Source organism: Antechinus flavipes, chromosome 3, assembly GCF_016432865.1.
Source record: "Antechinus flavipes isolate AdamAnt ecotype Samford, QLD, Australia chromosome 3, AdamAnt_v2, whole genome shotgun sequence".
NCBI classification, from domain to species: domain Eukaryota; kingdom Metazoa; phylum Chordata; class Mammalia; order Dasyuromorphia; family Dasyuridae; genus Antechinus; species Antechinus flavipes.
Window position 1 is genome coordinate 250,041,042 of NC_067400.1, and position 25,490 is coordinate 250,066,531.

Sequence of the window (25,490 nt, forward strand, 5' to 3'; positions counted from 1 at the left end):
TTTTTCCATAAATAGGGACACTATTCAATTTGAAAGAGTTTGCAAGAAAGAGAAAGAAGATGTGGCTGAAGTTTGAGCGGTACTTCCTGTGTCCCCCCTCCCAAGTTACAGCCCCAAAGAAAGGTAGGTCTAAACTCTTACAGCTAGTGAAATGATCATCTCTCCTTTTTCATTCCCTAAGCTCTGAAGAGCAAATGTCAAATCTAAAATTTTTCTGTTCTTTGAAGTTTTTTTTCTGTTTTATGTATCTGTCTAATTACTACTAATGTCAATTTAGATCAATCATAATGGCTTCTAGTTTCCTGGCTTATTATCGTGAACTTTTAAAAGAGGGATAACAAGTAGGCAAAGTATATAGATAAAAGAGAAAGGGAGAATATGGACTTGTTTTATCTGATTTATGCATATGCATGTTGTGTATGATTTGTAATATTGTTTTCAGCATTCTACTTTATGCTTACTCAGAGGAACTTTCTATGGCAATGGCCAAGAAAGTGGCCAAAATTGTAGAAAAAAGGGAGTGACCAAATAAGGGGGGTAGAAGAGAGGAAGTGAGATTTCACTACCTCTTTCTCAGAAGTTCAGCAAGTGAATTTCCCCTTCTACTTTGTTACATAAGAAAGTAGGGTGATTTGCTCCTGTATTTGAAATGAAAAAAGAAAAAGGAAAAGGAATGGTTTCAGAAACTTTTGAAAAAATCAAATGGCATCCTATTCTTTTTGTCCTGGGTTTAAATATTCATAATAATAGCTGCACATAAAAATGGATATTGCATATATAGAATTAACAATGTGGGGAAAAGAATTATCATTTTCTCCAATGTTAATAAATTATGACTAGTTTAACTAGTGACTTTTATCCAAATGTCTACAAATGTTAATCTCAAATGTAATTCTAGACATCTGTGTATGTTAAATCCAAATTGAATTTAATCAATAGTTTTAATAGTAAGCCAGTGGCATCCAAAATATTCATCACCTCCACAACAAAGATAGGTATTGGCCTTTGAAATAGTATGAGAATATTGCTAACAAAAAAAAGTCTATAGAAAACTTAATATATCTTTGAACTTGGCATGTCAAGTCTCTTAAACCTCTAGAGGGCTTGAAAATCTGCATATACCTTGAGCCTCCTGTGACACCATATCTGAATGAAGAGTCTCAAGAAAGACTGTAAAAATAGACATATTTAGATAGGAATTTGTTGCTCAGTAGTTGTTTTAGTAATGTCTAACTTCATGACTCTGGGGATTTCTTAGCAAGGATACTGGAGTGGTTTGCCATTTCCTCCCTCAAACTCAATTTACAAATGAAGAAACCAAAGCGGTTAGTAAGTATCTGAGACCAGATTTGATTTCAGGAATGAGTTTTCTTGACTTCAGGCCCAGAACTCTATCCATGATGCTACTTAGGTGCCCCACAGTCAGGAAACGCTGAATTCAGATCTGACTTCAGGTACTTACTATCTGCGTGATTCTGAGAAAATTATCATTTTCCTCAGTTTCTTCATCTGTAAAATAATAATAGTACCTACCTCAAAGCACCTTAATTTGTAAGAATCGATGAGGTAATATTCATGAATTGTGCTTAGCACTGTCTGGCACATAGCAGACACTAGATAAATTCTTATTTCCTCTTTTTTCCCCCTATATAAACAAGAGGGGGAAAAGAAATGACAAATGAGAGCTCATATTATTTTCCTATTCTTGCAATATTTCCTTTTTAATATTTATTTTTCACATCATTTATTATTTAAATTTTTTTTTTTTTGTAATTTTGATTTTGACAAATTCAAACACAAACATTTCCTCACAGAAGAACAACAAAAGAAGTTTGAAAATTCTGGAATTTCTCTATTTCTGATGTCCACTCATTTTGCGGTATTCCTCCAGGGTACCTGCTTCCCTTCTTCCACTGAATTCTTTTTAGGGAAATACCCAAGGGAGCCAGGGCAAAGACTTTGCTATCATATCCAAGTGGGCTACCCTTTTCTTCTTTTAACTTTTTAAACTTTATTTTATGATTTGTCTTTCCACATTAGAATGTAAGCATCTCAAAGCAAGGATTAGTTTAGTTTAGTTTAGTTTTGGTTTTGGTTATGGTTTTATTTCCAGTATTTAGCACAGTATCTGTAAGTAAATACTTGCTATTCACCTATCTTCACATGAAATCACACTTCTCTATTACATACAACTTGTTTTTCTTAAGTATGTAATGAAATCAATCAGTTTCAAAAACTATTCTGCCAGTTTATCTCCCTTTTGAACTTCTTTTAGTTCTATTGTACTTGTGTTTTAAAAATATTTCAATGACACTTCTTTTGGAAGGGAAAAGGGGGGCATTACTATCACTAGTACCTCCCTCAAAGCCTTTTCTTCCCCTGCATGAAATAAAGCATAGTTGATTAAAATTAAGCCATGAACTGGCAGTATCTAAAAATGTATATTTCATTCTCTATCTCTTTTGTTAGGAAGTGTAGAACATATTTCATCATTAGTCCTCTGAAATTGCAGTTCCAATAACTATACATTTATTGCATGAAATACAATATACAATAATATTGTATGTAATACAATAAAATCTATCCTACATAAGACTTTGCAACTTTGAACATTCTAATATGTATACAAATTTATTTCCTTTTTTTCTCCCTCCAGAGAAACATTTCCCTTAAATCTATTCTAATCTACTTCAGGTTTTGTGACTAGTAGAAGAAATAACATTAAATTAATGTTGTGGGTCACAGTGCTTGGTGGTGACTTTAGTTGTTATCTGATTATTTATTCATGATAATCGTTATTATATTTAGTTCAGTCAGTGTTGTTAGACTTTCAGTTACATGCCAATTTTCACCCTTTTGAGAAGGCAGGAATAAGAATTGATTCCTAAAAAGGGAAAAGCATATAGAGATGTAGCTTAGACTAAACGGGACATACTTATGCAAAAAAGACAATCCATTTTATTTTGGCTATATGGTCTTAAAATCAGACTTTGATCTGACAGGCTAAAGTTTCTTCAAAGATTAACTGGCTTTAAAAGTACATCAGTTTCCTCTTAGGCAGATATTTGCATAACAGTGAACTGGGTGTTTATTGCTGCAAATCATTTGCTGGTCTGTAGATTTCCTTAAGAAATTCTGCTGACATCATTGACTCTTTTCTCAGATTCCTTTCCTCGGTCTCCTCTCCTCTCTCACTTTCTCCTTCTCTCTGTAGGTTCATTCAGGTAATTGTTAGTAAAAATCAAACCAACTTTCTTTTTTTTTCCTAGTGAGAGTGAGCAAGAGACATCTTCATTTTTCTATCTTCCTGAAGGATCCAGAATTAGCTGTTTATTGTTTGTTCTGTTATGACAACATATAACAAGAAGTCTGCATATATTGATCTTTGCAGGTAAGAGACACATACTTATTTAAAACACTGGATCATGTCTGAAAGAATTTGTAAAGTACTTTTTACTTGTAGAAAAAATGGGTTAATACTTAAGGATGGCGTAGGAGAAAAATATTGAGTATTTTTTCTTGATTTTATGTTATGTTTTAAACTTTTTTCTCTCAATAACTTTCTGTCAGTTACTTTTCTTTTATTGGTGGAAAAGGAGGTTAAGAAAATTTGATCAGGGCATTTTAAAATTGATTGCTTAGCCTTGTAAGAAGAGATTATGTAAGTTTTCTGGGCTAGGTATAAAGAATGTAAACAATTCTGACTTGGAGGACATTTTGAACTGTTCCTAATCCATAGAAGGTACCTTTATACGTTTAGGTTTAGTCTCTGAAAATAAATCTACACTGCCCGAAATTTCCCCATGAAATTTAGTTATATTTACTATTTCTGCTTTCCTTCATGCCTAAAGGCATTCTAATACATATCTTCATTTATTTTCTTTTTTCCCCTGAGAAACATTATCCTTAGATCTATTCTAATCTTTTTTTTTAATCTTTTCTCCACTTGAACAGGTTATGAAATTTACAAAAAAAAATATGCTCTTGATTTATTGCATAGTTAAGATCAAAGTTATTACCTGCTTTATACTTCCTCTAAGTTTAGACCTCAAGATTCCCTTTTGCCTCATTTTTTCATTTTAATTAAAAATGTTCTTTTTATTATTACTCAGAGAATCTTAGAAAAAATGTACAAAAAAGGCTGAAATTGTCCTTTTGATTAAAAAAAATCTATATGTATACAAATGCATAGATGTGTGAACTTATATGCATGTATGTATATATATATATATATATATATATATATATATGAATGAATAAAACAATCAGTAATCATATACTGAGAAAGGGGGAAGGAGAGTAAGGAAGGTAAATTAATTTTCATTGACTGCTGATAATTTAAGAATTAAAAAAACCTGGCTCTGGTGCCAAAGACAAAACTCTGCTATTTATAATTGGCATCACATATGAAAATTGAGTACCCACAAGATTTTAAATCACAAAGTTCTACTAATAAAAATAAAGACAAAATAGCTGTCACTCCTAAATATAAAAAGAAATTCTTAGACATGGAAGTTTAAACATGCTCTAGCCAATACCACAATAGACTGAAATGTAGAAAAATCTAATAAAAAAGGGGGAAAAAAGCAACCAGCTATTTTATTTTATTTTCAAGTTGTCCTCCAGAAGTTAATTGCCTTTTATCCCCCTCCTCCATGATACATAATGCTTAGGTTTTAGAGGTTTTTCCCACTCAGCTGTGTGGTTATAGTCTTGGTTGGCTTATACAAAATAATGATTCTATAAAGACTTCCTTTCTTCCCTTTGTTTTCCCCAATGAAAGAAACAAAAATTTGTGATCATTTTGTTGAAAAAATCATTACTTATTTCCCTTTTTTGACATTTCTAATTGTTATTGATTATTCTCTTTAAGGAGAGATAGACATTGCCAGGTATTGTATGTTTAATCCCAGCTATTGTGGAGAATGGTGCTGGAAGATCTCTTGAGCTCCAGAATTCTGAACTTTAATGAATTGTGTTTATCAGATTTCCATGTTTAAGTTTGTCAACAGAGTAGGAGGTCTCCCTTTTCTCTCACTGAATGATGATGGACTAACAGTTTGCTTAAAGACAAATGAATCAGCTCAGGTCTGAAATAGGACAGGTCAAAGTTCCTTAAGGGATCAACAGTGAAATAGAACCATAAGTAATGATAGCCTGAGTTTTTCTAGCCTGCATGAGACAGGAAGATCTAATATTTAAAACTAATGTCAGATAGGGTTAACATAGAGGATATATTTAAGAATATAGATTAGATATGTTTTGAACATTGAAAGGTGCCATGCTAATTGTTCTTTTCTAAGATTTTGTTTTCTTTTTAATTTTTTCCTGCTCATCAACAAGAAAATGTGTGCAAGGAAATCCAACACACTGTAGCACAGAGTATCAAATAGTTAATCAATAGTTAGGTTTTCCAAATTAAGTTTAAAAAAAAGTCAAGTATCTAAAAGTTCCTTTCCTGCTATTCTATCCCATTAATTTATTGAAATTAAAGAGCAATGCTTTGACTTCCTTAAGTGTTTGAGGTGGGCCTTAGGCTAATCTACCATTAGGTTGAGGTTTCATCTTGGAACAAAATGAATAACTTATAAATCATTCAACCACTAACAAAACAAGGCTTATACAGCTACTTATAACTTAGAAAGGACAATAAACAATAATACTGCAAATCATAGCTTGTATAGAATTGATCTCTGCTAAATATTCTTTTGAGAGTGCTACAGTTGCAGCCAGGAAAACCTGAGTTCAAATCTGACATAGATCCTTATTATGATCCTGAGCAATCTACTAAATCTTTCTTAGACTCAGTTTCCTTGTCTATAAAATGAGCTAATAATGGCAGTTATTGTTTTTTGTAAAGGTAAAATGGTGTAAAGAGTTTTGAGTACATTAAAGTATTATTTAAATGCTAATTATTACATGGAAATGCATCTCCATCTGGAAAAGATATAATAATTCAAGTGATCTTGAAACATTCACCATTTCTGAATCCTCAACTACCTACATAGGTGAACATTTTTGTGTCTCTTAAGTGGGCAGGAAACTACCTTCCTTGAGTCAGAGGCCACCAGGAAAATGCATCAAGGGAAGCATAAACTAAATTTTATATCCCTGAGCCAATCAAATCCCAGCAATAGCTTTTTCACTTTTCAGAGAAAAAAAAAATCTAGCTTAACTTACAGAGGGGAAAGGGCTATAATATTTCTCACAATACCTCTCTGTCCCTTACCAAACATCTTAAGATCTTCTAGTGGAATTTTCACCACTTAGATGATTTTAGAGCTGTTACTAGATAATGCTAATCATGTTGATTTTAGGATCCCGGAATAAAGCATTACTTGGAAATCAGAGACAAAGATGTAAAACAACAGGCAATTAAAAAATGAAGAGGACAAAGACTGGAAATACTGAGTTATTTCCTCATTACTTTGGAAGTACTGAGTCCCAGATCTCAATGATCTAGTCTATATTGCATGTGAAACCAAATCTTAATAGTGTCCTATCATATAGTAAATTTCCTGATATAAAATGGCAAAAATAAGTAGGAGCAGCAACAGCAACATCAAGACTGCCAAACAAATTATGATCGATACCCGTAGCAGTTATTGATTTATCTATTAACATAAGGCAGTTTCAGTACCAAGATGAGCAGGTTTAGTATCAAGAACATTAGAAGGAAACTACAGATGGTGACATCTGCCATTGTTATATATTCTTCTTATGTTAGTCACCTGAAGTAAAGTGGTTAAGAGTCATAAACAGTCCAAAGATTTAAACTAGTAACTGAAGTTTTTTTAGTACTGTTTTCCATATAATATCTGGAGTTCATCATCAAACCCTTATCTCCTTATGAGCCACATTCTAAAGTGGAATGACTTTTTGTACAGTCATAACCATTAGGACATGTATGCTTATATTGTATTTAATTTATACTTTAACATATTTAGCATGTATTGGTCAATCTGCCATCAGGGGGAAGGGATGGGAGGAAGGAGGGGAAAAATTGGAACATAAGGTTTGGCAATTGTCAATTCTGTAAAATTATCCATGCATATAACTTGTGCTATAATAAAAGCTATAAGCTATATAAGCTATAATAAAAAAAATAAAGTGGAATGATACCAAATTTTTCTTCATTAGAAGGCTCTGTGGAGGGCTTTCTCCTTCCAAAAAGTCTAAATAAAAGATCCTTCTTTGTATTCATTCAAGGATTCAGAATCATGGGCTGGAAGTTCACTTTATTTAAAAATTAATAACGCATTCATTATAGTTCCAAAGATTGACAGTTTTACCTCCCACATCAACTAGAAAGCATGTCCTCTCTCAATAGTATCACCTTTTGATCCCCCATGATCTATTTGAAGAGTTGTCTAAGACAATCCAGAGGAAAGGAAATCTGTGAATTTATGTGTTCCTGAGCTATATATATAGCTTGTATATAGCCCACTGAGAGGGAAAACACTCTAAATTCTAGATGATTGAAATGGAAGAAATAAAGAAAGGCCACAGTGAATAAAACTGGAATTATGTCCATATGAAGTCCATTTTTGTTAGGCAAATCTTACTGAAGATTGAACCCAAGAAATTGTTGGATTGGTGATTTCATGCTTTTGATAGTTGGTATTGATTTGTTGCTTTGTTTGGGATTGAAGTTTCCCATGGCTTGTGAGAAGGTGAATATCTGGCTCAGGCAATTAGGTATAATGATGCATATGTTGATTACCTCTTGCACTGAGATGTGAATGTGCCATTTTACCATTTGGGGTTAGATTGAGGACCACTTGAATTAGGTGAGTGTTCCTATAATGAACCTAATTGAGGAGGAATAACTGACTCATCTTTAGGGAGATTGCACAGTCCCATATTCTAAACAACATGATATCACTTTTCCAAAGTTCAGATTCATAATAAATTCACTTCTATCTTCAGTTGTTGTAATGATTCTAACCCATTTGACAAAGAACACTGGATGCCATTAATGGATACTGACATGACACACGTTGTTTATCCTTTGTTCTCAAAGGGGATCATGACATCAGGGAGATGATGTGGATGAATTAGATTTAAGTGAGAGAGGCCTCTGCAAGATCATCTGCCTCACTTTCCCCTCCAGAGCCATCTGGGTCCAGTGGCAAGATGTAGATCAGGATGACTGGAGATGACCCATAAATACTTGTATGTAGTGGGAAGCTTCAGCAAAATTCCTCATTTGGTCCTGACCTCAGAAGGCATAGTCTTTGGTTGTCCATTTCTGTCCTCTCCAGAGGACCCAGACACTTGGCTACCACTTCTACAAACAGTATCAATAAAAACCATCTCTACCCCATCCCTCAAGGCTCTCTCATATATCAGCCACATAACCTACAGTTCAACTTACTGTACTGCTTATACTGGCTGCTATTTCACAGTATGATTTTATTATAAGTCCCTTAAGGCTTTCTTATCAATTCATGTTTAAGAATCTATAGCCCAAATCTCCAGGAGAAGATGACATCTCTTTTTGCTCACCTAGAAAAAAAATGGACTTATTACCTCCTCTCTTTATCCCCGTAACATCTAATTGTCCTGACAGTAGTATTTGCCCTTTCTACCTTATATGAAATGGGAGACACTTACACAGGACTGCATGGAGTGCCCTTGTCAGAAAAGGCTCTGCTCCATGAGCAAAGCTGAGAACTAGCTGAGAAAAAAATATGAGATGTACAAAATTAGAGAAGCTATCCCAAATGTTCATTTGAATTATTTGTGTCTGATCTGTGTTAGAGCTCTCTGAGCTGACATTGATATATAGTCAGATACACTAAAACTCAATTCAAATGTGTATTGTTATTTGGGTGCTCTTGGAGAATAAAGGACAATAACCAAGCAATCAATCAACCATTCTACTATTTTCCCAATCTCTATAAATTTTACCACTTGATCAGTCCATACTTATGTAGCATGATGGGAGAGAACCATAGCTAAAGCCTAAAGCCATTGGGTAGTGCTCTGATATTTAACTGCCCCCATGACAAACTGCTTTTAGGGTGTGTGTGTGTGTGTGTGTATATGTGTGTGTGTGTGTGTGTGTGTGTGTGTGTGTGTATGTATGTGTGTGTGTGTGAAAATAGATAGATCTGATTTTTTAAAATCTATTTCCTTTAGGAACTTCACTCCTTCACTTGCAGATACCACTGGGGAGTTTTTTGCAATGGGAATCCATCTTAACAAAGACAATTACATGTATCTATTCTTAGCCACGTCAAGAGATACAAAAGGTTTGTGTGGCATGCACAAATAATAAAACCATCCTTACAAAAGTGATACAGAGAAACATCTGGGGTTGAGACCACACTTTGTTGTTGTTGTTGTTGTTGTTGAATGTTTTTTCTTTTTTTAAATAGTATTTTATTTTTCCAGATATATGTGAATATACATTCATTTTTGTAAAACTTTGTGTTCTAAATTTTTCTCTCTCCTGTCTTTACTGAGACCACACTTTTTACCAAAGATGTATCCAAACTGCTCTATTAGTTCCCATTTTTATCAGTCCTGTTTTTTGCATGTCCTGTTACCAGCTATATTAGCTGCCCTTCATATTTCATTTCATAGTCCGTTGCCAAATGAGCTGAATCAGTTTGTTTTCAGTTATATTATACTTACTGTCTGGGACTGCTATTGCACCACATGCAACAAAACTTGGGGAACCATGTGGTAACACACTCCCAAATTCTCAGTTACTGGAGAAACTAAAACTGGCAGATCTCTTAAGCACAGAAGTTCTAAACTTTAGGAGCTATGTGGAGCATGAGATCTCAAGAGATTTTGGCAGAAATGTGGTCATGATGCTGAGAATTGAGGGGTACCAGTTTGTTTAGGGAGTAGAAAACGAGTCCGGGTCAGAAATGTAAAAAAAATCCAACCCAGTTCAAAGTTTCTGAATGGTACTATGCAGATTTATAGCTCCTGCCTAGACAAAATAATAAAGCCTGGTTTTAATTTTTTTAATTAAATTTAAAAACCCAATCAACTCATAACAGACTTCATGCTTTCTTTATTCTCCAAGGTATCATCTTTTAGAATGCTCAGAAAATTGCTTCCCATCAATGAGAACTTGCTCTCTGTTCCATTGAGAGGATTCTCCAAACACTATCACAAATTGACAATTAACAAAAATAGGTTTACTTTATTATTTCATAGAAAGTATATTTCACAAGGACACTGAAACATTTAGTTTGGGTAGTCACAGTCTACTTCTCTTTCTAAAGATATTTATCTGTTCTCTTTACAGAAAGATCATGATGTAGTGACATGTCCCAAGATATTTGCCAATATAAAGGGACCTAACTCCTCATAAACTAAGGGCCTTTTTATGACCCTAGATGACCATAAAATCAAGTCAGTATGGCTAGAGGTTATGAGGAAGCTGTGACTTTTATCTTAGTCCCCTAGATCAATTGAATCTCAGAGGCAGCTTTTTTTTGGGGGGGGGGGGAGGGAAGGGAAAGAGAGACAGAACTAGCCTAAATTACGTAGGAAAAAGAATTTTGCTTTCATGACAGTAAGTTATTCAGGGACCATTGCTATAACAGATGTGGTGTACTATTAATGCACCAATGTTTTGATCAGACATGAATGTGCAGAAAGTTTTAAATAGGAGAAAATCATCAATGACTGGTCTGAGGCATTTGTTTAAGGTATATAATTCTAATTGTTCATTTTTTTCTTCTCACCTGCTCATTAATTCTGTCACTGTGCTTTCTACTATAAAAACTCAAATATTTAATGAAATTAACAGCTCATATTTACATAGAGAAAGAGGAAAGGAATAAAACTTTATACAGTGCCTACAATATGCCAGGCACTGTGCTAAGCACATAGCATTTTAAGGTTTGAAAATTTGTTTATATTTATTTTATATATTTATATTAACTAATTATCATTAATCTTATTAATTATTATTACTAAATACATTTAAATTTATTTGATTCTGGTGCCAGTTTTTCATAAATTAATATCTCAAAGATTTGTTAAATCATAGGTTTTTCTCCTATGGGGCTCCTTTACACAGATACGCAATCTTTTTATTACTTAAAAGATGGACTTCCAAAATTACTGTGGCTAAAAAATTTACTCTGTGGCCATCCAGGTGATAAGCTATTGGTACATTAATAGTTATTGCTGATTCTACTCTCATTATCAATTTATACTTCTATAACAACTTTAGGTGTTAAGCATTTTCTTCCCAACCCTATGAAAGAGGGAAGACTCTATTATTTTTATGAAGATAATAATAACTTACATTAACCATTTACAAAGTATATTTCTCTCAACAACCTGTAAGGAAGAGAGAGAATATGGCATTGTTTCCTCACCTCCCTCCGCCCCCTTTTTTTTTTAAACAATTGAACTTTAGACAATTAAAATGATTTGCTAAGTTTGATAAAATCACAAGGATCAAAGAAGGGCTTTGAATCCATGTCTTCTGGTTTCACATTCAGTCAGTCAGTGTTCAATCCAGTTTTCTGATTGAGAAAACTGAGACAAAACTGAGAGATAGAGGAGATATTTTCCAGTTTGGGGTTTTAATTTCTAGGAATATAGACTAACAGATTTAAGAGCTTTAAAGGACTTTAGAGCCCAATAGACTCAACTCATTTTACACAGGAGAAAACAGTCCTAGAGATGTTGCTTACTCAAGAAAGAGAATAGTAAGGGAATTTCTGAGGCTGACTTCAAATTTCCTTTTGTGGTATTCCAAGTCTTAGAAAGAAAGTCATGTATTGAGTATATTCCATACTACCTCATCAAGTGGAGAAGTTGGTTTCATTTTTGGGACTATAGCCTTTAATTTAAGTCTACAATCTCTTTAACTCAGACAGCTACCAAACCTTCCTTTACTGAGACTATTAAATTCCCATGGAACTTCTAATCAGACCTCTTCCTCTATTTCTAACTCTAAATTCCTGTGGTATGAAACTTTGGCTATCAAGATTCAGCAAAGATATTTAAGAGAAATAAAATAGTATGTTTTAATGCTCATGGATTTATAAGTATAAAAGTGGTTCTTCTGGGGGAAAAAAGACATAAATGATGAAAGCCATAAATTCTGAGGTATAGGTCATAGATGAAGGGAATTCTTCAGCAGAATTGTGTTTGAAGGAAAATCCTGTGGCATTACAATATAAAGTTTAGTGTTTTAGTTCAGAAATACATATGCACCAAAATATTAAGTAAGTTTTTTGGAGGAAAAAATTATAAGAACTGGGATAATTTACCTTTTTTATTCCCATTATATGATAGAGATTCAAATTCAGATCATACAAAATGAAGTACATCAAACTATAGTAGCCTGTTTGACATAATGAAATAATTGATGCCATTTTTTTCCTATCACTTCTAATATAGGCTTAGGAAAATGGAAAAGTAAGAGTAATTTTTCATTTTCCTCCTAATGCTAGTTTTTTATGAATTTTTATTCTTTTAAAATAATTTACTTATTGATTTAAAACTTAAGTACAAAGTAGAAAAAGGGGGAAAGTATTGCCATATGCACTGCAGAACATAAGAGAGGATTCAAAATATAAGACAATAAATTTCCATTTCAAGAAAATTTATAAAACAAATAATAAATATTGGATTCAGAGTTGTCCATCTTTTGTTTGCTTCTATGTAGTTTTTCTTTTGTTCTCTGCTATGTATTTGTTACTTTCTTTCCTCCCCTTTCATCCACTCCACCTATCCTAAAAAAGTACAAATAATTGTGTGGATATATATATATGTATATATATATACATATCTACATATATACACATACATATACATTGAATCTATAATCATACATACTCATATATACACACATTCATATATATACACACACACATTATACACACACACACACACATACATATATCTATATAAGGATCTTTGTTCTCTATTTCTCTGAAGGTAGATAATATTCTTCATAAGTCCAAATCCTTTCATATTTTTCTAAATTGATCAACTCATCATTTTCTACACCTCAGCACTATTTCCATCTTATGCTATAGATTTAGTATATATTATGAATTTAGCCTCAAAGTATGTACTGTGTAAATGGCGAGACCATGAGTGGGGTAATCTACAGAATTTTTTAAGAATCCAATGCAGAGAAATGGATTAATAAAGATCCTATAAGATTTGGAGGCTAGATATCTAGGGAAACCAGGATGAGATAAAACAGGGCAGATCGTACAAAAATGCAACTGAAGGACAGGGGAACTTTTTTAGCACAAAGTTTTAAGAAATAAGATGACAACATTTTACAGACTGACCTATTATAGATCTAACAGGACTAAACTTCCCCAGTTCTGTTTGATTTTAATTGTCATAAATAAACTTTTTGAATGGAACCAAGTTCCACATTCAAAGGGTCTCATAGCCAGATTCATGACCAGGAAAGGGAAACTTTCCTATTTAGAAAGAAAATTGAGTCAAAAGATCTTGCCATTATCCTCATGAGACTATCTCTTCAACCTTCCCACCTTTGCTCACCAGCATACTTTAATATTTGGAAATGGTACTTCCTATGGGATACCACAATACTCTTTACATTTTCCCTTCAGTAGTGGAGTACTGATTTGTACTTTAAAATAAATGTTTAAATGATAATACTTATAGTCTGTTAGTGCATTTTTTTTGAGGTTAGTGTCTTAATCCATTTATAAGGCAATGTTTTAATCATCATTATAAGTGTATTGCCAGACTTCCATTAAAGATGCCTTCCTGTAGTGTCTTTCACTGAGCTGGTAATGTTTTTTGATTTTAAAAGGGCTGAAAATAGCAAGGGTCTGCCAAGTTTCCATAAAGCTTCTCATAGACAGTGAGAGGGTTGGTACTAGGTTAATTTCAACAAACCAGAGTACATCCATTTTGAATATTTAACAATCTTTAATCAGAAGGACATTCTGCCTTCCAATCAAAAATCTCTGAGAATGAGTCAAAATTTAAAAATCATAACAATTAGATGAAAAGAACTAACATCCTTATATTATAAATGCATATATATGCATAAATTATATTATAGTATTATAATGTGTTTTATAATAATATACTATATAATATAATTTACATTATAATACATTATTATATAATATATAATAAAATGGTAATATATAATATATATGCACATATTATAACTAATACTATAAATATATATCAGTACATATCAATGTACAAATCAACATTACTCTATATAAAATAGCTTCCTCCCCCAAAAAAGTTATAAGCATAATACAAATAAAATATCATGGATTTACAACATGAAACATAAAATATCTCCAGTGAAATGATATTAATAAATTTGAATTCTCCATTCCATTTCCCTATCAACTTTCTCATTCCATGTTGGAATAAATCACTATAGAGTTCTTATCTCTTTAGATCACCTAGATATAAAGATGAGGCAAAACACTGTGCTTTAATTTACAGAACAATGTACAGTGAATAAAAATTTCCCAAATTTCTAGAATCCAATATAAATCCAAATTTTAATGTTCTCAATTTAAAATATTGCTATGTGATTCCAGTTACTTTTTCTCTTTTATAAAAATGTTAGAATTTGTGATGTGAAACTTATAAATTGTGAGAAAAATCAAAACTAACTTTAACTTCCTGAGAAAGAAACAAGCATTTATTAATTAACTTCCCTAGAATTCTATAGTTATAGTAATTTTCTAATTCTTAACTATGTGCAATGGTTTGTTAAATTGTTGACTTTTATTTTGACCTATGGGGGCAATTTTGATAGCTGGTCAAGATCTTATTATTGTCTGATTTTTGTAGAAGTCACTAGTTCTATATCCCTACTGTTGAAGAATTATATTTTGAAAACTTTTTTACTTCTAAGAACAATTTTATATACTACTGATTTCCCTCTAATTGATTTAAATTTTCATTCTTTTATTTCCCCTCAAAGACTAATCAAAGTCCTGGAAGCCACAAGATTGTTCATACTATTCACCTTTTAATGATTTAAACCCCTGTAAGTTAATCATCCAAACACTACTTTCTTATTCTCCTCCCTCTCAACCTACCAAAGTCCAAACCAGGTATAATGGTGATACAAAACTGTTCTCCTCCCCCTTTTATTATGGAATCACTAGTTACAAAACTTTTAGAAGCTTCAATTCTCTTTAGTAAAGAATATTCTCTAGTCCACAGAATCACTTTTTTCCCTTATGCTAAAGAAAATGACAGAAGCATACCTGCCTCTCAAATCATTAAAATGATAGTATAGATAAAATATCCCAACCAAATTATTACCATAATTTGCAAATCCATATTAAATGTTGTGTTTCAGTTAAAAACTTATTTTTTATTTTATTGCCATAAATTTTTGCAAATGGGGAAATCATTGTATAGAAGCAATATTGATTTGCCGAATGATATCTATATGATGATGCATTTATCCATTTCCCTATTTGCATTCACTCTTATCTGTCTCTGCATTCTCAATTTGTACAAGTTATATAACAAAGACTGTGTCTTTTGAAATTGTTAAAGCTTTTAGGTTCTTTTTTCATGCATTTTCTAAGGCTGATCGTAATATAGAGGAAAAATCATCTGGATTTACCAGGATGCTGAATATATGCAATTACTTTATTAAATAAAGCAAACAAACACAAATACTGTTCACTCATATGAACTGGGGGGTTGAATGATTGGAGTTCATAATGTGGTTGAAAGATGATATTTGGTAAGGAATGACAGACTGAGAATTGAAAGGCACAAAATCTTTTACCCTTTTTCTTGGGGAGGCAGGTGCACTATAAGTATTTAGAAAGGATATTTATGCAGATGATTCCCTAAGAATAACTTTGATTTCTTGTTTGTTTTCCTAAAATGTGCTTGGGGGCAATTTTCATTTATAAAAATAAAGATTGGAAAATATGTAATTTCACAGATAGCTGCAAAAGTTATTATATATAATAATTATGTACAAGAGACTATGATTATTAACATAACTGTTTCAAAATCAAATGATTAGAACTGTTATGTGAGAAGTGTTTATTCTGACTCTATGTTGTAGATAATTGCTGTCAAAATATATGACAAGACAGAAATTATACAGGTAAAAACTAAGTTTTTATTATCTCCAAACATAGGTTCAGGCCTCAAAAAACAAACATGAACCATCATTAGAAATCTATTTATGTCAATAACAGAAATATTTGTACATATTGCAGCATTGTACATTCTTCTTAGATATATAAATTAAAGACAGATAAGTTTTGAAGCCAAATTACTAAGAGAACAAGACAAGAAAAAGTGGAGTCACCTATTGAAGACAACCTTTTTAATGAGTTTAGTCACAAAAGAGAATGGATAAAGGATGATATTGTAGATGCAAGGATTTAATTAGGCTTTTCTTTTTTTTTTTTTTTTTTTGAGGAGGAGGAAGGACATGGGTAAGTTTGTATGAAGGAGATAAGAAGTCAGTAGACACTAAAAATTATGATTGTGGGGATGACTGAGGGAACCATCTGTTGAAAGATATGGGATGAAATAGTTATGGTTGTGCAGCTAGTAAGGAGTAAAATCACCATTTCAAGTGAGAGGAGGGATATAGTGGCCAAAGGGAGCTAAGTGATAAAAGATGAAGAAGAGAGAAGATGAAGATAAAGAAAATATCCTCAATTTTTAAAGCAAGAGTTTTCAACTAGCAAGATTTTCAGCTGAGAGGATAGAAGAAGGGAGAACCAGAGTGGGGTGAAATATTTTGGAAGAAATGCTGTGAATGGTGCTTAGTGAGTTGAATATGCTTTGCTCCTTAGAAAGAAAGCTATGACAAATCTGAATAGCATTCTAAAAAGCAGAGACATCACTTTATTGACAAAGATTGTGAAGTTAAAGATATGGTTTCTTCAGTAGCAATGTATGACTGTGAGCATTGGACTACATGAAAGCTGAGTGCTACAGAATCAACACTTGAATTGTGGTGCTACGAAAGATTTTTGAGAGTTTCTTAGACAGCAAGAAGATTAAAACACCAAAACTTTTTTTTTTCATTTTTTTATTATAGCTTTTTATTTACAAGTTATATGCATGGGTAATTTTACAGCATTGACAATTGCCAAACCTTTTGTTCCATTTTTTCCCCTCCTTCCCCCTATCCTCTCCCCCACCCTGGCAGATTGACCAATACATGTTAAATATGTTTAAGTATAAGTTAAATACAATATAAGTATACATGTCCTAACAATCATTTTGCTATACAAAAAGAATCGGACTTTGAAATGGTGTACTAGTAGCCTGTGAAGGAAATCAAAAATGCAGGCGGGCAAAAATATAGGTATTGGGAATTCTATGTAATGTCCTTTGATCCAGCAGTGTTACTAATGGGCTTATATCCCAAAGAGATCTTAAAGAAGGGAAAGGGACCTGTATGTGCACGAATGTTTGTGGCAGGTCTCTTTGTAATGTCCAGAAACTGGAAATTGAGTGGATGCCCATCAGTTGGAGAATGGCTGAATAAATTGTGGTATATGAATATTATGGCATATTATTATTCGGTAAGAAATGACCAGCAGGAGTCATCTCCCAGCATTCTTTCGCTGAGTGTAGCTGGTTCAATTCATTACTGCTCTATTGGAACTGATTTGGTTCATCTCATTGCTGGAGATGGCCACGTCCATCAGAATACATCCTCATACAGTATTGTTGTTGAAGTATATAATGATCTCCTGTTCCTGCTCATTTTGCTCAGCATCAGTTCATGTAAGTCTCTCCAGGCCTTTCTGAAATCATCCTGCTGGTCATTTCTTACCCAACAATAATATTCCATAATATTCATATATCACAATTTATGCAGCCATTCTCCAACTGATGGGAATCCACTCAATTTCTAGTTTCTGGACACTACAAAGAGACCTGCCACAAACATTCGTGCACATACAAGTCCCTTTCCTTTCTTTAAGATCTCTTTGGGATATAAGCCCAGTAGAAACACTACTGGATCAAAGAGTATGCACAGTTTGATAACTCTTTGAGCCTAGTTCCAAATAGCTCTCCAGAATGGCTGGATGAATTCACAATTCCACCAACAATGTATTAGTGTCCCTGTTTTCTCACATCCCCTCTAACATTCCGCATTGTCTTTCCCTGTCATTCTAGCCAATCTGACAGGTGTGTAGTGGTATCTCAGAGTTGTCTTAATTTTCATTTCTCTGATTAATAATGACTTGGAGCATCTTTTCATATGGCTAGAAATAGTTTCAATTTCTTCATCTGAGAATTGTCTGTTCATATCTTTTGATCATTTATCAATTGGAGAATAGTTTGATTTCTTATAGAGTCAGTTCTCTATATATTTTGGAAATGAGGCCTTTATCAGAACCTTTGACTGTAAAAATGTTTTCCCAGTTTATTGCTTCCCTTCTAATCTTGTCTGCCTTAGTTTTGTTTCTACAAAAACTTTTCAATTTGATATAATCAAAATTTTCTATTTTGTGATCAATAATGGCCTCTAGTTCTTCTTTGGTCATAAATTTCTTCCTCTTCCACAGGTATGAAAGGTAAACTATTCTATGTTCTTCCAATTTATTTATAATCTCATTCCTTATGCCTAGGTCATGAACCCATATTGACCTTATCTTGGTGTATGGTGTTAAGTGTGGGTCAATGCCTAGTTACTGCCATACTAATTTCCAATTTTCCCAACAATTTTTGTCAAATAGTGAGTTCTTACCCCAAAAACTGGGGTCTTTGGGTTTGTCAAACACTATATTATTAAAGTTATTGGCTGTTTTGTCCTTTGAACCTAACGTATTCCATTGATCAACTAGTCTATTTCTTAGCCAATACCAAATGGTTTTGGTAACTGCTGCTTTATAATTTAATTTTAGATCTGGTACAGCTAGGCCACCTTCATTTGATTTTTTTTTTCATTAGTTCCCTTGAAATTCTTGACCTTTTGTTTTTCCATATAAACTTTATTGTTATTTTTTCTAGGTCATTAAAATGGTTTTTTGGGAGTCTGATTGGTATAGAGCTAAATAAATAGATTAGTTTAGGTAGTATTGTCATCTTTATTATATTTGCTCGCCCAATCCAAGAGCATTTAATATTTTTCCAGTTGGTTAAATTAGACTTAATTTGTGTGGAAAGTGTTTTGTAGTTTTGCTCATAAAGTTTCTGATTTTCCCTTAGCAGATAGATTCCTAAATATTTTATACTATCAGTAGTTACTTTAAATGGAATTTCTCTTTGTAACTCTAACTGTTGGATTTTGTTAGTGACATATAAGAATCCTGATGACTTATGTGGGTTTATTTTACATCCTGCAACTTTGTTAAAGGTGTGGATTATTTCTAATAACTTTTTAGTAGAATCTCTGGGGTTCTCTAAGTATACCATCATATCATCAGTAAAGAGAAAACACCAAAACTTAAAAAAAAATTAATCCAGGCTTTTTACTAGAAGGCCAAATACTAAAGTTGAAGCTTAAATACTTTGGCCACATAATGAAAAGATGGAACTCATGGAAAAGATGCTGATGTTAGGAAAGATTAAAGGCAAAAAGAAAAGGGGACAAGCAGAGGATGAGATAGATAGCTATTTTGGAACTCACATAAACCTTTGACAACAGACTCAGAGTTCTGTCCACTGTATTGTCTAGCTAACAGAAATTTGTGGTTTTCTCTGAAATTACTCTTAGCCTGATTCAATGGCCATCAATTTTTATGTGAAATGGTACAGGATGGTAAAAATGGTACAGAAACGGTACAAAATAAAAACCCAAACAATAGTTGCTTTTGGCTAGTAATATGACCTAATTATTATGCAAGCATATAGATCTTTAAGTATTAAACCACAAAAATTAATTGCTAGAACTATTTCAATTACAAGAATTCTAATTAATGGTAATTTGAAAGGCAAAGAGGAAGGGATTGTGATAACCATTTATATGGATTTTTAGTGACAACATAAACATAGCAGAACATACCTCTGTGGTTATTATTGATGTTTTACTTAGTTGTTCTTCTGACATCTCAGCCCACATGGTATGTTATAAACTATGTTAGAACATGAGTCAGGCAAGTGTTGAGTACTTGGGCACTTAATGTTTTTGAGTTTCAGTTTTGTTATCTTTTAAAACAGGATAATGATAATTACATTAAGAGAATATCATTTTCAAAATCTCAAAGTGCTATATAAATATATTCATTAAATTAAAAGTTTTACTTCAGAATTTAAATATAGTCAAGTAATTAATTCTGTTGTGTACAGTATGAAAGCACAAATACAAATTCCTCATCAGTTGTCCTAAATTAAACAGGCTTATGAGTTAATTATGACTCTCTTTTCTTATTTTTCTCTTATCAATGTAGCTGGATATTTATTTTTTTTTTATCCAAGTCAATTTGGAATTTTACAAGATAGATTAACAGTACTTTAAAAAAAAACCAAATAATGATTTTTTTATAGCTAGTACTCATCGAATAAGAGCAAAAGTTTATTTTTTAGACAATGCTTGCTTCTTTCTTTTCCTTAACCTACAATTAGAATGTTAGATGTAACATCTATTCCCTGATTGAAATTCACAAAACTGAAAAAATTAAAAAAAAAATAGTTTCTTTTGCAAAGATAGGTTCTTTCACCTTGCTCTCATTTCAGGGCATAACTATACTTTTAGAGAAAAATCTAAACTGTCTGCTTTTCCTGACCTAACTGTTGCTGTTTAAAATCCATGTTCTTCATTTGAACTTGTCCAGACAAGAATATTTAAGTGAGATAAGTAAGTGGAAGAAACCAGTTTTCCTAAATACAAAGGGTGAAAAGATGATAAACCAGGAAGGAGAGAAAAGGTATTGTTTTGGGCAATGTAACATAGTTCACTCTTTTCTTAATAGTTTAGTCATCTTTCAAGATACATTGTAGTCTTATTAGCAGAGTTCTTTATACACTGGAATAGTGAGGCTAAGAGGAATAAACCAAAGGAGCTATCTAACCACTGATAAATCATGTTACCTAGAAATTTGTCCTTTGCACCAACAGTTTTTATTGTATTTTATTTGTCAGTCAGGCGCCTTACAAATGGAATCAAAAGCCCTTACAAAAAATAATAATCTAATGATGTCTTCAATTCATGGTCTCATTCCAAGGCTGAGATTCTTTGAAATGGAAAATAGAAAGTAGAGTTAACAGTGAACTTGGTATCTGTTTAAACTTGTTTTTGCCAAGCATGTTGTTAATGCACTTTTAAAAAAATAGAATAAGCATTAAGAAACAAGGCATGACTCATTTACAGATGGTAGGTGTTTGATTATTTTCCCATTTCAAAATGTGACACCATATAAACTGTAATAATAAATATGTTATCAATGATCTGAGTTATCAAATCCAATCATATATTCTCAGGGATTAAACTATTTGATCTCTCTGATACATTTCACATTATCAACCACTTTTTGTTTCTGGATAATCTCTCCTCTTCTATTTTATCAGGCTTTTTGCTCATGGCTCTCCTTTGATGGTTCATCAGCCATATATCACTAAATTATGCCCAAAATTCTCCTCTTTTCTCCTCTCCTCTCCTCTCCTCTCCTCTCCTCTCTTCTCTTCTCTTCTCCTCTGTTCTCTTCTCTTCCTTCCCTCTATGTCTCCCCCTCCCCCTCCCCCCGGCCGCCCCTTTCTCTTTCTCTCTCTCTCTCTTTCTTGTTTGACATCACTAGCTCTCTACTGGACAGACGAATGTCTGTTAATTATACCGCAAATTCCAAATTTCAAAACATTTCTTAACTATCTCCAAAAACCTCACTCCTCATGTTAACTTTCTAATGAAAGGCATCATCATTTTTTCACTTTCTCAGGTTCCTAACCTCAGGGTTATTTTTGACTCCTTAAAGATCCTTTACTTCCTTCATACCACATATCCATCCAACTGCCAAATTTAGCTATTTCTGTTTTCATATCCTATCTTTCACATCCAATCTGTTCTTTCTACTCAAGCTACTACTTTAATCACTTTAATTCAGGCCTTTATCACCTTTCATCTAGTGTATTGTAACATCTTTCTAAATGATACTAATCTATTCATCAGTTTCCACATATCCTCGTGTAGACAGCTGTAAAAGTGATTTTAAAGTTCACATGTGACCACAAGACTTCCCCTCCTCAACTAAGTCCAGTTTCTCCCCTTTACCTTTAAGATGAGAGAAAAACTCCTCTGTTAAGTCTTTAAAGCTGTCGGTTAAATTTTTAGCTTTTCCTCCCCCGCTTGGTAAATAGATAGACAGATTCCTTCTCTCTTTCTTGCACATGACAGTCTAAATGGTATCTTTGTACCTTTGTTCTGGTTATTCCCCATGTATGACTTATACTTCCTCCTTATCTCTGCCTTTGAGAATTCCTTTCTTCTTTAAGACATTACTCAAGCATTTCTTTCTTCATGTTAAGCTTTCCTAAGCCCCTAAGCCCACAAATGCCAATGTCTTCCTTTTCTAACTTTCTTTATTTATGTCTATTTATTCTCAAATTTATTCTGTAAATGCATACTTTTTTCCACATTAGAATATAAATTCCTCCAGAGCAGAGATTTTATTCTTTGCATTTCTATAATGTGTTTAATAAATACTTTACAAATTATTGATTGATATAAGAAGATAACTATTTAGTTACAGAAGTTAATTATGCAGTTTTAAATTCTAATTAATAAATAATAAATAAATAATAATTAAATTATAATTCTAATAAAATACAAAAATCTAATAAAATTCAAAAAAAATTTCTCAATAATATTTTATTTTTCCAAATACATGTAAAAATAGTTTTCAACATAAATTTTTGCAAGATTTTGTGTTCCAGATTTTTCTTCCTTTCTCTTCTACTTCCCCTTGCCCAAAATAGCAAGTAATTCAATATAGGTTATACATATACGATACTTTTAAACATATTTCCATATTTGTCCTTTGAAGAAAAATCAGACCAAAAGGGTAAAAACACAAGAAAGGAAAAGCAAACAGAAAAAGTTAATATAGTATGCTTCAATCCATATTTAGTCTCCATAGTTCTCTCTGTAATGGAAATGGCATTTTCAATCCCAAATCTATTGGAATTATCTTGGATCACCACATCACTGAGAAGAGCTAAATCTATCATAATTGATAGATTGGATAGTACTTTAAAGAAAGATAGTAAGCACCTAACCATTAAAATTCTAAAAAGATCATGACACCCCATGAAAAAAAGCAGAAGTTGGATATTCTATCTGGAAAAAGATGGACATGCTCCTCTGAGAAACTATATAATACAGTTTTTAAAAATTGAGATCATTGAACTGGAAATTAAATACCATATTTTTGAAGTTCATTATCTTAAAGTTGGTCATAAGTTTCTTCATTTTAAAAATGAAGATGGAATTAGACCAGATTAGGTCCAAAATTTTTTTTCATATCTTTCTCCAGTTCTTGCTTTTCCTGTAACCATGCCATATACTGACCAATCTTTTAAGAAAGAAATAAACACAATAATTCTCTACAGGTTATTGCTTTCTTTTTTCTTCCTCTCTTCTTTCATTAATGACCATTTTCCCTAGAGATGCTTTTTCTAAACATATAATGTCTCCTAGTCTTTGTCTCTTTCATAAGGAGAGCACTGATACTACAACAGATGATAATCTATTCCATCACATGCTATGATAAACTTTTCTTTCCTTATATAAAACATTGAGAAAATAAACTCATGTACTCTTTAAGTTTATTGTAAATTCTTCATCTAAATCAAAGTTTTGTTAGATTGTTGGAGTCCTTTTTATACTAATTTGAGCAACACCCCAAGCTAATAACATCTATTGTTTCATAAGGTTTCAATTGTTCAAAAGAGCCCTTAAAATGGAAGACTATATACTCTCAGGGATCCTCAAACTACGGCCGGGCCAGATGCGGCAGCTGAAGACGTTTATCCCCCTCACCCAGGGCTATGAAGTTTCTTCATCTAAAGGCCCACAAAACAAAGTTTTTGTTTTTACTATAGTCCCGCCCTCCAACAGTCTGAGGGACAGTGAACTGGCCTCTTATTTAAAAAGTTTGAGGACCCCTGCGTCTAAATGTTTTGTTTATATATCATTATAACTCAAGTTTTTAAGAGTCTGATCATTCAATTAATAATAAACTAGCACTTATTAATCAATGTTCATGGAAAAATAGTACCACTGATGTGAGAGCTGCCAAGATCTTTTCAGAATTGCTTTCCACCTTTGGTGTCCACTTGGCCCTGAACATTTATCTGTTCAAGAAACTGTAACAACACAGCAGCCACATCCTGGTAAACTGTCTTGGCAGATAGGTTAAACCAGATTGAAAGTAGCCAAAAGGTCTCAAACCTATTGATGAGTTAGGGAAGTATTTACCCCAAGAATATTGAGACTTTGCATCACAGAAGAGAGCAGCAGGATTTTTTAATCCAATAAGAAGATAGATGAAATTCAATTTTATGCTAATAGTAAAAACCTTAAACTTTTTTATGATTCTCTGATAGCTACTTATGGGCCAAAGACCTCTGGTGAATTTCAACTACTCAGTACTGATTATCCTAAAGAGTTGGGCTAAACATTTCCATAGTGTATCAACAGACCTTCATCAATTAATGCTGAAATCATTGACCATATGCCTCAAGTTGAAATCAATTCCTTTCTAGCCAAACTTCCAACTGAAGATGATGTTTTGAATGCCATTAAACTCTTTTTGTGTGGCAAAGTGAGATTTACAAGGCAAGGGATCCATTATTCATATAAAAATTGGTTACAATCTTCTGGATTAAATGAAAAGAGGAGATTATCTTCCAGGAATTCAAGGATATCTCCCTAAAGGAAAAGGCAGGAAGTTGTCCTATAGCAACCACAGGAGGTTTCTCTCTCTTAGTCATTGCTGGCAAGATTTTTGACAGTGTTCTCCTTCATAAGTTTGTCTTTCATCTAGAAGATAGTTATCTACCTAAGAGCCACTGTGATTTCAGAAAGGGGTGAGGAATGCTTGATATAGTATTGATAGTACCAGTAACTCCAGGAGAAATGCCAGGGGCAGAAGAGAAGTCTGTACACAACATTCATTGATCTGACTAAAGCCTTTGATACTGTCAGACATGACAGCAAAATTTAGTTGCCTAGAGAAGTGCATCAATATGTCATTTCCATGATGGCATGCTTGCATGGATTCTAGATAATGGAGCATGCTGTAACACTTTCTCAGTCACCAGTGGAGTGAAGCAGGGCTTTGTGCTTGCTCTCAAGCTTTTTAACATGTTGTCAGCAATGTTGTCAGATGCCTTCAATGAAGATAAAAATTGCATCAAAGTCAGCTACTGAGTGCCCTGAAGGTACATTATTTTACTTGAAAAAGCTATAAGCCAAGACTAAAGTGGAGAGTAGATGTGCAATTTTTTTATTCACAGGTTATTGTACATTCAATGCAGTCTCTGGACTGAATTCACTCTTAGCTACTTGTGCTAATTTTGTCCTGATAAGTAACATCAAG

The 25,490-nt window shown here is 32.9% G+C and overlaps 1 protein-coding gene across 1 annotated transcript in view; it reads left to right on the forward strand.

Moving 5' to 3' along the window:
• The first annotated feature begins 3,192 nt into the window (after positions 1-3,192).
• KCNJ15 (potassium inwardly rectifying channel subfamily J member 15) overlaps positions 3,193-25,490 on the forward strand; it is a 42,695-nt gene continuing 20,397 nt past the window's right edge. The window contains exon 1 of the mRNA XM_051984870.1: positions 3,193-3,391. The gene's annotated coding sequence lies outside the window, so the exon portion shown is untranslated. The remainder of the gene's footprint in view (positions 3,392-25,490) is intronic.